Source organism: Serinus canaria, chromosome 2 (genome assembly GCF_022539315.1).
Source record: "Serinus canaria isolate serCan28SL12 chromosome 2, serCan2020, whole genome shotgun sequence".
NCBI classification, from domain to species: Eukaryota; Metazoa; Chordata; class Aves; order Passeriformes; family Fringillidae; genus Serinus; species Serinus canaria.
In genome coordinates, this window is record NC_066315.1 from 136826958 (window position 1) to 136841858 (window position 14901).

A 14901-nucleotide genomic window follows, 5' to 3' on the forward strand; every position below is an offset into this window, starting at 1 on the left:
CAATAAATAGTGAACTTTGTAGTAAGTTTGTCTTTTTTCTTTTTTTTTTTTTAACTTGGAGAAATTTGCTGTTATAAGGTACATTAGATTATTAAGCCCTGACTTTAGAATAATAATTTAAAAAAATTGTAACTGGCAAAGTTCAATCAGACACATTTATAACAGTTAGAATAATCATTCTGTGAATCAGATTTTTCAAGGGATGTGTTACATTTTCCATAATTAGGGATCTTTAAGTAAAGATTCAATATCTTATTAAGAGGAATATCTCAATCCCAGCATAAATCCTTAAGCCTAATGCAGGAGTAAGTTGGCTAGAGCTGTATGGTCTAATTTATGCAGGTAAGCAGATATCACAGTGATTTTGGGTGAACTTATAATATATGAAAAGAGATAGTAATGGTAAAAATATTAATATTACAGCTATTTAAGTAGTCCAGAGTTAGATTATTTAGGCACTTGATTTTTAATACTAAGAATCAAATGTGTTTTGATGGACTCTGTTGACAATATCCTATAGCAAACAGAAATAAAAAAGGGAGTTATTCTACATCAATCTCTGGAAAACAAACACCACCACCAAAAAAACAAAAGCCAACAAACCAAAAAATAGAAAATAAATTAAATAAGATTATAAATGCAGGGGAATTACAATCTCCAAATGCTGAGGAAGCATTTCTTCACAAAGGAAAGAGAAATCAACTTCATTTTCAGGAGTGTAGTGGGGATACTTTTTATTACAATTTCATTTTTCTTCAGAGATTTGGTTCACTAGAAAATCCACTTGGCACTTTTTTCATCTCTGCCATTTATAAAACAGTGTTTTCTTAATAAAAGTGATCTATTAAGAGTCAAAGGCAGGAGAAAATTTAGAACAAAGTTTTTTACTGAAGGTAAAGTAGGAGGTAACAGTCCATGGAGAGTCCCATAGATGGGACTCCGGGGCAGAAATTTCAAAAGGACTCATTGTTGGCCCAATGTTGTCTTCTCTAAAATCAGTGGGAAAACAGGGTTCTTTTTCTGAAATAATGTACTTTAATGGAAGGAAAGCTAGTCCAGGGAGAAGTGTTTATGGTAATTGAACCTTTTGTGTTGATTACCCCAAAACTTTTTAAGTTTAATGGTGCAGTAGTAGATGACTATCATCATTCCCAAAGCTTTTCTTCGTGATGATTATTTGTCCTGGTTTCAGCTGCCTGCTGGGTTAAACCACAACGTTATTATAAACCCCTACCCTTCCCTTCAACAGGCAGGAATTTTCTTCATCTGTACCTTGTATGTTCATTTGGAATCAGGGAGCATAAGCCTACCCAGGTAGCTGGAAGTAGCATGAGACATCAGACCCCCCCCACTGATTTTGTTGCAGAGAAAATATTTTTAGCTAAAAACGCTGAATTGAGCACTTGAACACACATTTTGGCATCTCCTATCACTCTTGGCTCCTTTTAAATTCCAGAAAGAAACATTATTACTTGAAGGAACCCCTTCAGAAATTAATTTCCATTGGGATAATGCTGTTTAATCCCTTCACTGATGTCAGCCTGCCCTAACATTGTGTCTCCTCACTAGAGCCAAGTGAGCCCTTCCCCAGTCCCAGGCACCTGGGCTGGCCAAGGTGCCAGGGCTCACACGCCCTGGGCTGCTCCAGGGACCAGCTGCTGGATGATCCCTGCACAGCACCAGGTTGGGCACCTTCAGTCTTCTTATCACACCAGCACATTTAAAATCACACTCTAGGAGGGAAGTACTGCTCTTATTCCCTTTTTACAAGCAGAGAAAGATGATAATAATTTGCAGAAGTGCTCATAACTATTATTATTTATTATTTTCACTGTGATAGCATCTATGAACAGTCTGTGGCGGAGCTGGAAACAGAATCTAGCTCTTGTGAGCTTACCAGTCAAGTGCCAAAACCACAAGTCCTTCCTTCCTCCCACACTGCATGTATTTGTAAAGAATTATACTTTTTTTAAAAAAAATATATATTTGCAACTGCTACAGAAGTGTTAACCCCCTTACTCCCCCTCCCCAAAAAGATTCTGGGATTTGGCCTAGGAAATTAGTTTTTAAGTGGATTTTCTTTATATTTTTTTCCCTGTAGATCAATTTAATGTTTTCTTCTTTGAAAAGCCCACGAATGGAGGAAAATAATTACCACAACACACGTGCACATTCCTAGCAATTACTCATATGCTCACATTCACACATTCATGTGCACATAGTCACAAAATTGAACTTGTAGAAAACATTGATTTCCATGGTACTCTCAGTTGGTGACTGATCAAACACTGAAAGCATTTAACCTCTCTCACACTCCACAAATACAAGTAAGAGGAAGTGAGAAAAAAAAAAAGGAACTAACGAAGTTTCAAACAATGGAGTCAAAGAAAAAGGTCTGTGTACAGTTTTTTACCACAACCACAACAAAATGTAAATCTTTAAATTTTTGTTCCTATAGAAGCACATATTGGTGTGGATCCTGCTTTCAAAAGTCACAGTGGGGAAGAAGGGCAGAAAAGGGCTAAGTGAGCCAGGATAGGAGGAGCCTTCAGAGTCTTTTAAAATATGTAAATAACTTTTCTGATGAATGTGGCTCTGATTAAACAAAACCATTATTATTAGCTTTTTAAAACTCGAAGTCTGAAATATATGCAGCAACTTGCCAAGTACCAATGCTGAGACACTTGTTTCCTATTCTTCTCACTCTCATCCTAGTTTTTCTCTCTTCTCTCTCCGTATTATTCTCATTCTTAACTTTGGGCACCATAATGATTAACCCAGTGGAGCCCAGGTCCATGACTTGTCTCCTAGAGGCTACTGCAACATGAAGTGCATGTAACTAGCAATAATAGCAGTCTCCAGACAGCCCTGAGCACGGTGCTTATTACCATGAGTAGTCTCATTGAAGTCAATGACACTGCTTTATTCCAGAAGTAGTTACAGTGCAGTTAATGGCACTCTTCATAGTGTAAACACCACACCCTATGAAAGTGTTTAAAACATCAGGACTTTATAAGCTATTCTGGCCAGGTAATCTGTCTTTATTTGTCATGCTGAGCATCACATATGATTATGACATGATGTATTACAAATTAGAAATGCAGGAACTTCATCTGTTAGATGTAGGTTTTTTCACTTTTGTAGTTGTTTTACTCTGTATGGAAACATGGCAGTTATGTTACAGCTAGAACTCTAAATGCATTTTCCTCCAACTTACCTATGTGCCCTAAATCTTATGCACATTTTTCAACTGGACTGTAAAAGGACCACTGGATACATTTAGTGCTTCAAGCATTGTGCTACTTGATGCAGAATTCATAAAGATTTATCTGTCTTTAGAATCAAGGGGTAAAAAAAAAAAATAAATTGACATTCATTAAAATAAAGAGTAACTCTCAGCAGGGCTTTTTTGGCATGTAGATTTGAAGATCACACTGGAGCTGCAATTATGTACTAAGTGACCTCGGTCACTTAGTGTTTTTCTCAATCATTACATGCTTCCCCAATTTTTTTTGGTTGTTTTTTATTTTATCTTTGAGGGAGAAAGAGTTGAGTTTCAGTAGGATTGAGTGTTTGGCAAAGCAGCACGTCTGTTTGGGAAGGACTATCTTGCACAAGTATGACTGATTTACAATCAGGTGTGGTGGTCAAAAAGACAATAGAAGAAGCCAGCAACTATGTCCTTCAGCAATTTCAGTGAAAATTGAACTACCCTGTATGCTGGGAGAGAATTTCTTAGAGAAGCAGGACATGGCATAGCACTAGCCAGACGGGAGAGCCCACTACATGGATCATCCTTCTAAAGGAGTTGAAGTTCCAGAAGAATGGAGAACATTGTGTGCATGTGTGTTTGTGGAAGTGTTTCAACCTATACATATACATCACATTCCTGTTCAGGAATATCTTTTTAGGTGCTTATATATTCCAAAATGCTTCAATGAGAAGAAAAGCAAAAGGGATGCAGTGGAAAATAAAATGCTGAGGGGAGGTAAAATTGCAGGGAATAGGTAAGAGTGGCCAGAGGACAAGACAAATGCACCAGATCATTCAGGTGGCTAAAGCTTTCTCCTTAACAAAGCTCAAAAAGAAAAAAATGCACAAAATGATTATGCATTTTCTAATAGAAAAATTTGTCTTTCATTCAAATTAAACAAAAGTAACTCAACACAAGTAGATCCAGTGAGAAAAACAAAGCAAACCAGAAGAAGTGTCTTTTAAGCTGATTTAGGGTTGCTTGGAGGTATTTTGTTTTTTTCTGAGGAACAGGTATGGCAAATCCTAAGTTTCTGAAAAGCAGGGAATGCATGTGCAGATCTCTCAGTTTAAATTTTTGAAACCCGGGGAATTCAAGTTTTTATTTGCCTCCATCTGTCCCACTCTCAAGCACTCAGCTGCATAAAAAGATCATCACATCAACAATTTTTGAAAAAAAGTTATTTGCAGTGCCCTCATCCTTCTGCAGATGACTCAGTCTGACACTTTTCTTTGACTTGCCCGTCTGCAAACCCACAGACCACACGTATCTCCCATCTGGCTGATGATGATGATCTCAGTACCCTACCACCAGTAATGTACACATGACAGTGCAGAAATGAGGCACACAGGCTCTTCCCAGGTGCATCAGTATCTCTTCCCTTTGATGGTGAATGCAAGAGTCAGTGACAGGGACCCACACACCCCCCAGAGAGAGGCAGCTGCTCCCCAGGCAGCTCTTACAGCCCCTGTCCTTCTGCACTGCTCCATCCTGCCCTTCTATCTCTGCACACACACCTCATATTGAGAAGCAGAAAAGGCCCTGGGGATTCCCCAGCAAAGTGCAACTTCCAGAGGGCACAATTAGGCTTCAGGGCCATGTAATTTAACTCTTTGCTTTCCAGTTTTCCAGTGTCTGAATTTTGCTATGTCTGTGCTGTGAAGTGAGATAGAAGGCATTTTTTTAATTAATAAAGTTCTGTTTCCTCTCAGTGAGTATGTTAAATATTCCAGGGAATGACTTTATAGCAGGTATATTCATCAGTGTTTTTCAAGTCATTGTGCAGAGAATGTGCAAAAGCAAAGGATCACACTCATAACTCTGAGTATTTACCCCATGAGTCTGATTTTAAGTGTGGAAATAATTTGATTACTCTGTATTTTCAGTGAAAATAGTTCCAGTAACTTTGTTCTTCTTATAAAAGCACTTTTAGGGTGTAAATAAATGAAGCAGCTATTCAGAGTTTGAATACTAAATACATTTAAGAGAAAGCAACTACCTCTTTTCAGGTGTAATCTGCAAATAAAACAGAAGATAAAATAGCTGAAGTAAACAGGCTGATATTGTATCTCAGAAAAATCCATATATATATATATATATATTGTAACACAGCCAGTGTTTTTAATGATCCTTCATGGAGCTGCAATGGCAGATTTTGCACAAGCTACTGGAACATCAATTAATAGTTAGTATGAAAGGGCCAAAAATCCACACTGCTGTCTTATCACCCCGAGGCTTTGAGTTCAGCAAAGAAACACAAAACTTGCCAGTAAACTTATCATCCAGAGCTTTGCAGCTGGCAGTCTGTGGAAAGCTTGATTTAAAAGCTAAGTTTCAAGGTGTGCTCTCAAGCTCCCAGTATGCTCAAAATAGGACCAGGTTCAGGTTTAGACACGCTGTCAGCAGGCAAAGGACTGGGCCTGCTCCTGAGGATGCCCAGGAGCTTCTTTTGGCACATTTGAATGTTAAGGAGCATAAAAGTTAGGAGGCATGTCTAGCCTTTGAGCCAGCTGGAATATGCACTTGTCTCAGCAGCACATTACCTCCACAGCCCACATATGCACCACTTCCAATCAGTAAAACAATAAATTCCTTTCAGTCTCCTGTGGCAACACTTCCTGAGACATTTTACAGAGCAAAGTAGATGGAGCATGTAACTCTTGATTAATGATGAACCACTGTCACTTTTTGGGGTGGCAAGGTAAGTGTAGGTACAAGGTACCTGAAATGTCAGAAAGTAGGTCCCTATTGAAATGATCCTGTGGATGTTTACTTTTGGGGGAGGTGGGCAGTGGAAGGCTGCTGTGTCATTCTGGCACCAAAGGTAATACTCTGCTCAGCTCTGAAGCACAAGTGGAAAGCTGTGAGCACTCAAAGCAAAAAAATTCCCAAACTCTGCAACACCTCTGTGTCTGTAAGGGACAGGCAATTTCAAAACAAAAGTTTATCTCCTTTGTTAACACAGACGTTGTATCACTGTTGTTAATACCAGGCACTTAGATCCTGCCATGAAATTATAGCTGTTTGAATTCACAAATGCGTGTTTACATGCAGTGAACAGACTGCAAATATATACAAAGAGCCTGGACTTCTCTTAATGTAGCATACACTTAAATTCTGAGAAAAAATGCAGTAATAAATCCCATGGCAGTTATTTTTCTAATCTCATGACTCTCCTTATAATTGTTATGCCCATGTAAAACATTTGAACTAGACCTCTAAACGTGGAAAAGGCAGCCTAATCTGATGGAAATGGACAGTTGACAGCAGGCAGATTGCATTTGCTTACTAGAGAATTATTCTCTTTTCCAGGCAGTTTGTTCTTCTGGACAGAGTGCCAAAAATTATAGGTATAAATGGCAGTCTAAACAAAGCTGAGTTTAAATTCAGATGCTAATTGTGCAACCAGACTGCATGTGAGCACGCTCATGCTGGGGGCACAGGCAGAGGGCTCTTTCCAATCCCTGCATTTGAACCTGGTGGAAAAATCCATCCCAGTTTAAGGGTTTCTTTAAGGAGACACTAATCTCTGTGACTAGGTAATTATGACATTTTGTGTATCTCTAATAAAGTCATGTGTCTTTATTTTCAGCTTTAAAAGGAAAGTATTAAAGAGCCCTGGTCACAGAAAGGCTTCTGTGAACATGACCCATTGTCCCAGGTAGGTATTGCATCAGAAAATACAGTGGCATGCTTGTTGCTTAATTTTAGAAAGAATAAAGGTTTTAAATTTCACAGCAAGAGAAAATATTAATTTTTTTAGGGAATCATTTCTGAAAATAACTGCTAGTAGAAAAAACAGGAACACCTGGGGATAGTATTTAACATCCCATGTGGATTATTTGTTGAGGATTTTAATTTTTTCATACCAACATACTTGTTCCCATAACAAACAGATCTCTGTTTTCTTTGAAAAAACCTCAGTGTGTCATTGCTGGGTTTACAGTTTTTTCAGCTTAAAAACAACAAGGAAACTACTTACCTGACATTTCATTAATTTATGCAAGGTACATGTACAGTAAAAAGGATTGGAATGCATCCCTTTTCTTATTTCATTTCAGTAAATTTGTCTCTTAGCAGATATTTTCCCAGATAAAAATTCTAACAGTGACACCTTGGGATCTCCTAGGATCATATGCCTCTCTTGAAAACATTTGTGCATGTGGGGGAATAAAAAGAGGGGCGGGGGAGGAAAAATGAGGAAAAAAAAAAGAGAAAAAAAATTGACTGTCTCAGTGGATTGAACCTCAAAGGCTTTTTTGACGCAAGTGTTACTTAGACTATGTGAACATGGTTTCCATTTTTAAAAAAATCCCCTAGATTAAAACATGAACAAACTGTCCATTGAACTTTAATGTTTCTTTGTTGCTTTGATGGTTAGCAGATTTCTGCTTCATAGATTGCCTCCACCCCATACATTCTAAAAGTGAAATGATACATTGTAATTCGAATGATAATTGTTTTGATGATTTAATTGATAACAGACAGAGGAATAAAATCCCTGTTTTTCTCTGCCATGCAGATGATATAGCTACATTTCTTAGTAAACATCTGTGTATAATTAAGGGATGTTGTACTAAAACTGTTTCTTCCTTACCTTTATTGTAGGGTTTTCTTGAAGCTCGGTAGGATAATTCCGATTCAGGAAAGGAGAAGTTGCCTCTTGTCATTCAAGGATTCTTTATCTTTACTTTTTGTGATTTAGGTGCCAACTAAATATTATCTGCCCATGTATTTAATGGCCTCGAGACCAATCACATGCCCTTTTTTTCTATCCAAGAATCTTTGCAATCTCATTAGTTTATCTTAAAAAAAAAACCTTAATAGCTGTATTTTAGTGCACACAGGGTTTAACCTGATGTGTGTATATATTTTTGCAACTTCAATATTAAGTGAAAGAAAGCAAAAATATTCACAAGAATCACTTCTAATGCAATTGTTTTATGCAGTAAGACCATATTTTTTAAGAGTTGCACATTGTTGTATAGACATGTAAATCAAAAGCAAACCAAGGACTGTTCAAACCTGCTCTGCCTATGTTGCACACAGGGAGTTATTCATTCAGTTTATCAGCCATAAAAATAATTGCAGTACACTCAAAACTGACTGACATCTTTTATAATTTTTAACACTAAAATGTCCTGGTAAAAGAGAACTCTGCAATAACAACACCTGATTAGTAGACAATCACTACTGTAAATTACAGTGTTTGCGGAATAAAACAGGGCTGAAAGAGTTATAACTTTATATTAAAAGACATAATTGTAATTTTGCCTCCTTTTCTCCCCTATAATGTCTTAGCAATATCTTAAATAGTATGTTTATTCCCAGCCTTGCAAACATGTCCACGTGACTGCTGTTGTCCAAAATATTCTATTATTTTTAATTTTAAGATTTTAAATAAAACAAGACAAATTGCCATCAGTGTGTGGATAGCTCTTTCCCATACAGCTAAAATGACTGCTAATTTTTAGGGAATAAACAAATGTTTACATGAAAGTAAATAGAATACTTGTTTGTCTGTGTATTGTGTTAGAATTCCTTCAAGTCAGGATCTCTTTTCTACACAAGGAAAAGAAGTTACAAGCCAAATGCTAGTATGCAATGTCAGTAGACTTGCATAAATAACTTTAGAAAAAGTTGGATTTTACAGTAAAATAAATACCCTATTTAATTTGATTTTATGAGAACATCATTTGAAAATATTGACCTTTGACATCAGTGATGCTGCTTCAGAAGTTTTTAAAGCAGTTTCCCAGTATCTAAAAGCCAGGATAAATCTTGTGAAACTTCCTGACCATGTTGTTTTTCTTTGCCATATTATACATAATAGATCTTGATACTTGCATTAGCTCACATGAAAGTCCCAAGGTTCTTGATCATCGGTAGTTATGGACTCCAAGAGACTCTCTGTGTTGCTGTTTCATGGCTGTTCCAGGAGTCAAAATCATCATCAGAACTAGACAGTGATCTGGGAAGTGTGGGCTCAGACAGGCTGGAGGGTACCCTTAAGAGCACACGGGACCCTGCGTGTCCAAGCACGTCAGGGAGATGAATTCCCCACCACGTCTGCCCAGAGAAATCGCCTCCAGCGTGATTGAGAATCCGTCTGTCTTGAGAGGCAGCCAAAGGGAGAGGATCTAAATAGCAGTGCAGCACACTACTGCTCAGGGTGCTCAGGAGACTACTCTGCCCGAGCAATTTTACCATACCATAGCTTTTTTATGAATTACTATGTCACAGATATCAGTTTTCACTCTATTTTAAAAAAAAAAAAATTCATATGGAAAATCATTTAGAAGAGGGGAGGTTTGTGAGAGAACAGCCTACAAGTCAATTCTTATCTTTGATTCCCCTGTCTGGATTCCATACACTTGACCATGGGTCGATAACATTGACCATCTCAAGTCAGGAAAGGGTCCCAAATGTGGAGCAGCAAGGAGTTACATTAATAACCACCACTTAACTTGGTCTTGCTCTCTCAGACCAACTGGATGGTTACTGTCAGACATTTTTGCATGCTGCCTGTTGCTACCTATATCTGCTCTATGAATAAACAGAGAACCTCAGTTTCCAGCGGTGACAGTCTCTCACTCCTTGAGAAACTTGGTTTTTTATCACCTCATTAAACTAAAGAAGATGAACAAAATATAAACAAATCGAGGTTTTAGGGTATCACAAGAGTGGTCATCTATCACTATATAAAGAAAATTCTGTAGAAAGGTGTCAGCTGAATGGTATAACAGGGAGAACTCTTCTTTAGGGCAATCTATCTTATTCCTGTTGCTACTATTCTCAATCTAAATTTAGAGAAATATAACAAGATGAAAAAGGAAATTATACAAACAAGGACTTCAACTTAAAAAAGGCACGTTCTCCTTCAATAAGTGCACATGTAGTTCAGTATTTCTCTTGGCAAAGTTTAGGCATGTCTCTAGTTAACAAATATATTCTGCTGTCAGCCCTTTTCAAGAATTATATTTGATGCTGGATGCCAAATAACTCTTTTAACTATTAATAAATAACTCACAGGTATCTTAGCTAGTGTGTGCTTGAGGAATTATGCTAATAATACTTTCTATGCTGGAGACAAGGGAAATTCCCCCCATGAAAGTTCTGTTTTTGCTGACATGTTCTCTAGCCTCTGCTTTCAGAATGGGTTCATTCCTACTAAGACAGCCATTTAATCTCATGGAAAATCTGATCACCCTCTATCTACTTGCTGATGTTGCTGAGAAAATTCCTATTGATTCTGGAAAGGGAAAGAATACGGATCCGTCAGTTTTGTAGTCTGCTCTAGGTGCTTGTGTTTCATTACCTTCGTAGTAATGAGTCTTTGCAATTTGAAAAGAACAGAATAGTCACTACCATGTGAACCAAATTACACTACATATTACATGCTACCTAACTAACAATAAAATATTTTATAGGTAAAAAAGAGCATTAAGTGATACTGTGATTTTTCATGGGGCTTGCAGAGAAGAAAGAATCTCTAAGGGATACTTAGATAAATTATACCCTAAATCTCAAGGTGTGTCTCCTATTTAGAACATTATTTTTAGTGGAATAAATTTTTTATCATGTTTATTTGAATCTATTTCAAGCTAGTCCCTTGTAAAAGCTGCCTTGTTAATGCCACAGAGACCTAAATGCCTGTTATCTCAATCACTTCTCCTAACACTGAAGTAATTAATCTGTATCAAGTAATACTAGTAAGCCCCTTTTCACATACCATTTCCTTCTATATTTAGTAAATCCAACAGAAAATTTGTGGGGTAAATTTCATGCAAAGTGAAAGTTTGGAAAAAGCATTTAACAAGAAAAACTACACAGAAATCCGGAGTTTTAAAAGTGTTTTGATTTCAGAACATACATAAAAAGAGATTGCTTCTTGACCACCAAACTCACTGTTATTGTTCAGTGTTAATACGTCACAGAGCAAGAAAGAGGAACATGCAATGACAGTTAATGTAAGAAGGAAAACCCCAAAAATTCAGACTCTCATATCTACTTTTGATCTGAAGATCTGATGAGTAGAAGAAACCTTCTTCTCATTTCAGTCATGATTTCATAATTTTATATTTTCCATATGGTTAATATATTTCTTTTTCCTAAGAGATGTTAGACATCAGTGCCTCAGCTTGCAATTTTGACTCTGTGGGCACATGGGAATTTCAGCCCCCAAATCCAGACAGGGCTTTAACCCAGAACGGGAAAGTTCTGGATGACTTTGCCTTTCTCTTTCCCATGTAGCAGCTTGACAATCCCATCCCTGAGAATTGCTTCCTGGAGTCTATTTCATCAGTCTTCTGGAATGGATGATCAGCTGAGCAGACTATTATGCAAACTAGCTCCTTCTCTTCTTTACAGACATATAATGTTAGACAATTCTATCTTACTGCCTTTATATTTATTCAAAGCCTTTCCCTCTGTACTTTTTGTTCCATTGATGATGGTTATTTTAGAATGTTGCTGTTACTGGCAGTATCATCTTATTTCACATGCTCCCTTGAGAGATCAAAAACTTTTCTTATTTCAAAGATTTGTATTTATTTTACAATAGCTGGAGTTGGTTTTGACTGCCATGGCCAGTTCCACAAACTCACTTAAGCACTGGTCTCACCTGGTGTTGCTCTCATCACTTCCATTTTCCTTTCTTCCTCCACCATTATTACTTGCCATATACTTGCCTTTTCTGAAAGTCAGATCTTCTGAGTTTAGCATTGCTAATTCTGCATCAGATTTGCCACCCTGAATCATATAAATGGATGTGATGTGTACCCATAAAAAAAAAAAAAAAAATCCACTCATAAACTTTCCCACATATGCATCAAAGGAGTTTTGTGTTAGCCTTGGCTTTTGAGGTCTGTCATGACTGGTTTTCATCAGAATGTATTCAATGGTAATAAAGTCTGAAAATGGTTATCTTCATGAATTGTAACTACCATATCTTTCTTTCACAGCTGGCAACAATCTTTCAGCCAATCACAAACATGCAAGGTCATTTCTTCTGTCAGACTGTCTGATTGTTAAATGTCTGCAGTGAGAGTGGGTTGGAGTTTTCAGTGAGGTCTACTTGGAGCACGATGTTAAGGACATGCTACAGAAGAATTACTGACGTATTTTCATTTTCTACTGCAACAGCTACAGGGAATCTTCCATGTCTCAGCCTGATTGGATGGTCATACCAACAGTTATCCAACAAACAATCAACAAAATTAAATGAGAAGTTTTCTGACTGTTTTATCTGTCATTACTGATGAGAGAAAAGAGACCAAGGGATCTTTGCTCACCTTCTCAGTGCAGCATATAGTAATAATCAACTTTGTGAGGGACACTGGCACCTGCAGAGTTTTTTCCTCCCTTCTCTTTTCATTTAGACAATGTCTTCATCTACCCATGTTTGAATTGCATCTAATCTTCAGATGTGCTTTTCTAGTTCACTTCTGGGAGCACCGGAGAAACTGATTTTCGTACTTCATAATGAGGTGATATAAAATTCCTTTTGTTTCTAACAGCTGAGATCCATATTGATTCATTAAGTATCAAGACATTAATATATCAAGGATCAAAAATAAGGGATCTGTAAATGAGAAGCTAGAGGTACTGCTTTAGTTTTGTCCATGAAAAATTACCCAAGCTCTTTCAAAATGTTTATAGAGGTATGTAGCAGTGTTAACACAGAAACATCTGCAAACCAGAACTTTTTGACAAAACAAATCTTGTCTCATATACAGGACAATCCATCTACTTAGGAGTTACTTTGTCTATTTTTGAATAAGTAGTCAAGCTTTGCTTCTGTACTGCTCTCATTTTAGTCTGTCCTCTATATGTTGAAACTAAGGAAGAACTGCCCACCTGTTTTGGCAAACCCTCTTTGTTTTACTTTAGGTGGTTTTATCTTCACTTCAGTGGAAGAACTACAATTCAGAGGACTGAAATGTTTGTCATTAGCCCTTCTTCACTCAATGCATTTCCTAAGGAACTCAGAAACTTTAAGATAATAAATAAATAAATATATATATATATATAAATGTGCAAATAGCAAAAAATCTACCATTTTAAAAGGGTAGTATTCTAAAAGGGCTTACTGGTGCTCAACCATGACCACAGGCAGGGAAGCCCTGCATGCTGCCCAGAACTTCTTCCTGCAACAACACATTATTCCTTTTGCAAGATCAGGCACTTGCATAGGTTATGCTTCTGCATGGGTGTAGGTGCTAAACATCTGGAGTCTGGTTACTTAAGGAAAGCTTATTTTCCTGAATTTCTTTTTCCAATCTCAAAGACATAATCAATGAAGTGGACTGTTCCATAGTGGGGAAAAAGTTATGTCTCACATGAGCTGTCATGGCAAAAGCAGATGTGCTGAATACCTTTAATTTTGTTGACCTCGTGGAATGTGCAAATCTGAGGAAAGATGCTCTGAGAATAGTGGGGAGTATACAGAAAGCAGACTATTACAGCAAAAATATTACTGTTAATAGCAATAATTATATCATGTGAAAAGAAGCTTAATGATGGGGTTAGATACTTCTTTGATGAGATAGTTTTCAGTTACAGGAAGATGCATGCACCCTGATTTCACTGGAATTAGAAGAAATGGAAAGAGCATTAAAACCTTCCTCATAGTACTGTTTCCAGGTAATGCCCATGATCATTTACTATTACATATTCCCATGCTTTATCCATCATGTATTTTCATGTGACATCTTCTTTGTCCAGGGCTGTTAGGTCTCTTGCTGCTTCTTCTCCACAGAAGCTCATACAGTCCATAAAGATATTTTCATCCCCTCAGGGTCCATGGGTGGTATTTTTCATATCTGATTATGTAATATGTCATTCATCTGGCATAAGTGAAATGCAAAGACTGAAGGCAGGAGCCAGAACAAGCCTATGTGATTGCTCAGCCTTCAGCCTAATGCTCTGATTTTGTGAGCTACACCATGTAACCTTAGTTACGTGTGACTTCATCACCTACTCCTGAGCATTCATTGGCCTTCAAAATGTTAGCATGAGATAAAAATATACTTAATGTTCTAATTACAAGCCATGTCTTTCTGAATAGGTTTGGCTTCAGCCAGATTTGGGAAAGATACAGCCCTCTGCTGAAGATTGGATAGCTTCACTGGAATACAGATAATAACTTGTCCCCTTGGAGAAATAACTCTACCCTCCTTAGACAGTCCATGAAAGAGTGAGCTCTGGGACAGCTATCTACCTAACACTAAGTTTGGTAAGAATTGCTGCTTGTAGGGAGGTACTTGCCTTGTTGGAGTGTATCATAGTAGAATGAGGGAAATGCTTAAAATATCAGGGAGTTTGTTCCAGTTATTTCCTTTCAGTGTTGCCTCATTCTCTAGATTGCAACAGTCCAGGGAAAGATGGTGCCACACTTGACTTCAAAGACTGGGTCATGGGATAATGGATATTGCCTTCAAGAAATCAGATAAATGTCCTTTGTCTGAACTTCACTTTTTCTAATGTTGTATAATTCAGTAAGCTGCTGGCAATATCAAATATTTTTCTGCTTGGGTTTAAATACTTTTAAACTATTATGATTCAATCCATATGCTAAAAATTTTGCAGTATTTTCAATTAGTAGAAATAGAATTTATAGTTTTACTTCCATTTTTCAAATACTGAAC